Source organism: Bufo gargarizans, chromosome 5 (assembly GCF_014858855.1).
Source record: "Bufo gargarizans isolate SCDJY-AF-19 chromosome 5, ASM1485885v1, whole genome shotgun sequence".
Lineage (NCBI taxonomy): Eukaryota > Metazoa > Chordata > Amphibia > Anura > Bufonidae > Bufo > Bufo gargarizans.
In genome coordinates this window covers 96,766,999-96,771,049 of record NC_058084.1, presented here as the reverse complement: position 1 = coordinate 96,771,049, position 4,051 = coordinate 96,766,999, and positions in this window count along the sequence as shown.

Here is a 4,051-nt window from a genome sequence, read left to right as displayed (position 1 = left end):
AGAGATCAAAGGTGGGCTTCTTGATCTCGCTGCTCTCGGACAAGGCCTTGGCCTGGGCCAGCCCTTTATGGGAGAACAACAATCCGGTGGTTGCCGAGTTTTCCGGTTTTGTTGCTTCTCTTCGGAAGGTATTCGATGTGCCGGCTCGTGCTGCCTCTGCTGCGAAGCTCCTTATGTCCATCAGACAGGGTTCACGATCCGTAGCTGAATACGCCATTGAGTTTCGTACCCTGGCAGCAGAGGTGGGCTGGAATAATGAGGCTCTGGTCGCTGCTTTCTCTCATGGTCTCTCGGATGCCTTGAAGGATGAGGTTGCAGCTAAGGACCTACCAGTGGAGCTCGAGTCCCTTATTTCTTTCCTGATTTTGATTGACACCAGACTCAGGGAGAGACCTTCCTTTAAGGAGAGCCTGCGGAGGTCTTCTAACAGATTGGCGCCTACGTTTGCTGTCCCACCCGTGCCTCCCTCTCCTCCCACGCCTCCTGGGGATGACTTGTCTGGGGGTGAACCCATGCAGCTGGGGTTTGCTCGCCTGTCTGAGGGGGAGAGGGTACTCCGGAGACGCGAGGGCCGATGCATGTACTGTGGTCTCGGTGGGCATTTTCGGTTGGCATGCCCGAACCGTCCGGGAAACGCTCGCACCTGAGATCCTGTCGGGGGCAGATCTTGGGTGGAGTCTCCTCGTCCCCGGTTTCCCGTGTTGACAAACCACTGATTACTGTTGTCCTCTCCTGGGTCGGGGGCTCGGTGACGACCCAGGCGTTGGTGGACTCTGGTGCTGGTGGTTTGTTCATTGATAGTGTGTTCGCTGCCGCCAATTCCATTCCTCTGCAGCCTCGAGGTTCCCCACTGGCTCTTGAGGCGATAGACGGCAGACCCCTTCTGCCGCCACACGTGACTCAGGAGACCCTTCCAGTGGGGATGGCCATTGGTGCCGTTCACAGAGAGTCGGTCTGTCTCCAGGTTATTTCGTCTCCACACTACTCGGTGGTCTTGGGGTACCCCTGGCTCCAGAAGCATAATCCGACTTTCGATTGGAGATCGGCCGAGATCCTCTCGTGGTCACCGCAGTGTGGGGCTAGTTGCATCCATGGGCCTGTCAAGTTGCTGTGTACTTCCTCGGACTCTCTGTTGCCTCCTGAATACGAGGAGTACCGGGATGTATTCGATAAGGTGCGTGCGGTTGCCCTACCTCCGCACCGCCCATACGATTGTGCCATAGAGTTACAATCTGGTGCCGTTCCTCCTCGTGGCAAAGTCTATCCACTGTCGGTAGCGGAGAATGAGGCCATGGAGGAGTACGTGAGGGAGGCGCTTTCACGCGGACACATTCGCAAATCCTCGTCCCCGGCAGGGGCTGGATTTTTCTTTGTGAAAAAGAAGGGCGGTGAGTTGAGGCCTTGCATCGATTACAGGGGTCTCAATCGCATCACGATCAAGAACGCTTACCCGATACCCTTGATTTCCGAGCTGTTCGATCGCCTCAAAGGGGCCACGGTCTTTACCAAACTCGACCTGAGGGCAGCATATAACCTGGTAAGGATCAAGGCGGGCGATGAGTGGAAGACCACGTTTAACACCAGGACCGGTCATTATGAATCCTTGGTTATGCCCTTTGGGTTGTGCAATGCGCCCGCAGTCTTCCAGGAATTCATCAACGATGTTTTCCGTGACCTGTTGCAGCAGTGTGTGGTGGTCTATTTGGATGACATCTTGGTATATTCTGAATCCATGGAGGCCCACATTCTGGATGTCAGACGAGTGTTGCAACGCTTACGAGAGAACAAGCTGTTCGGTAAGCTTGAGAAATGCGAATTTCACAGATCCCAGGTAACCTTCTTAGGTTACATCATTTCCGCTGAGGGGTTCTCCATGGATCCTGAGAAGGTTTCGGCTGTCTTACAGTGGCCCCAGCCCAGTGGTCTTCGTGCCCTGCAGCGCTTTTTGGGCTTCGCCAATTATTATCGGAAGTTCATCAGGGACTTTTCCATGCTAGCCAAGCCTCTCACGGATCTGACCAGGAAGGGCAGTAATCCCCAGGTCTGGCCGCTCGAGGCCATCCGAGCTTTTGAGGCTCTAAAGTCCGCCTTTGTGTCGGCTCCGATTCTGTCGCATCCCAACCCTGGGTTGCCTTTTGTCCTCGAGGTGGACGCGTCTGAGACGGGAGTAGGCGCCCTCCTGTCTCAGCGTAGAACACCAGAGGGTCCTCTGCTTCCTTGTGGGTTTTACTCCCGGAAACTGTCTTCCGCGGAGTGCAACTATCAGATTGGTGACAGGGAGTTATTGGCCATCGTGCAGGCCCTTAAAGAATGGAGGCACTTGCTCGAGGGCTCGGTGGTTCCGGTTCTCATCCTGACGGACCACAAGAATCTGACCTACCTCTCTGAGGCCAAGAGATTGACACCACGTCAGGCCAGATGGGCTCTGTTCTTGTCACGTTTTAATTACGTGGTCTCCTACCTACCCGGTTCCAAGAACATCAGAGCGGATGCCTTATCACGGCAGTACTCCGAGCTGTCCGGGGAGGAGTCGATTCCGACTTCGGTCATACCTCCGAATCAGATCCTGGCCGCTATTCGCACCAGCCTGACCTCTCCCCTGGGTGAGCAGATTTTGGCGGCTCAATCTGGTGCTCCCTCTGGGAGACCCAACGGCAGATGTTTTGTGCCTGAGGAGTTGCGCACTCGGTTGTTGCGAACCTACCATAACTCCAAGGCCGCGGGGCATCCTGGAAAGAATCAGCTGTCCTGGGCTGTTTCACGTCTGTTCTGGTGGCCTTCTCTACGTTCCGACATCGCCGCATATGTAGCGGCATGCTCCGTTTGTGCCCAGAGTAAGTTCCCCTCGGCACCTTCCGTTGGGCCTTTTGCAACCCATAGCCACCGGGGAGCGTCCATGGTCACACCTGGGGATGGATTTCATTGTGGACCTCCCTGCATCCCGAGGCCATACGGTCATTCTCATGATTGTGGATCGGTTTTCCAAAATGTGCCACTGTGTTCCTCTCAAGAAGTTACCCTCTGCACAAGAGTTGGCCTCGATTTTTGCCAGGGAGGTCTTCCGGTTGCACGGTTTGCCCAAGGAGATTGTGTCGGATCGGGGGAGTCAGTTTGTGTCCAGGTTCTGGCGCGCCTTTTGCTCCCAGTTGGGGATTCATCTCTCTTTCTCCTCGGTCCTACCACCCTCAGTCCAATGGGGCCGCAGAACGATCCAATCAGGCCTTGGAGCAATTCCTTCGTTGCTATGTCTCCGATCACCAAGACAATTGGGTTGACCTCCTGCCTTGGGCTGAGTTTGCCAGGAACACGGCGGTGAACTCTTCCTCTGGGACGTCTCCCTTCATGGCCAATTATGGGTTCCAACCTGCCGTGTTACCGGAGGTATTCTCTCCCCAGGATATTCCGGCTGTGGAGGATCACCTTTCCGTCCTACGTGCTTCCTGGGTACAGATCCAGAGGTCCCTTGAGGTCTCTGCGCAGCGCCAGAGACTCCAGGCTGATCGCAGACGAGCGCCCGCTCCTTCCTACCAGGTCGGAGACCGCGTATGGTTGTCCACCCGCAACCTCAACCTTCGAGTGCCCACTCCCAAGCTGGCGCCTCGCTTTGTTGGTCCCTTCCGAGTGCTTCGCAGGGTAAACCCGGTAGCCTATGCCCTTGCGCTTCCTCCTGGCATGCGGATCTCCAACGTGTTTCATGTCTCCCTGTTGAAGCCACTGGTGTGTAATCGTTTCACTTCCTCGGTTCCTCGGCCTCGTCCGGTCCAAGTGGGCAATCGTGAGGAGTATGAGGTGAGCAATATCCTGGACTCACGCCTGGTCCGCGGTCGGGTGCAGTTTTTGGTCCATTGGCGTGGTTATGGTCCAGAGGAGCGTTCCTGGGTTCCCTCCGCAGATGTCCATGCTCCTGCCTTGCTCCGAGCCTTCCACGCACGCTTCCCTCAGAAACCGTTCATTACTCCGCGGAGGAGGGGCCCTTGAGGGGGAGGTACTGTCATGGTCTTACCTTCTTGCTGTTCTCCTTCGTTTGACATGTGCTGGCGGCCATCTTGGT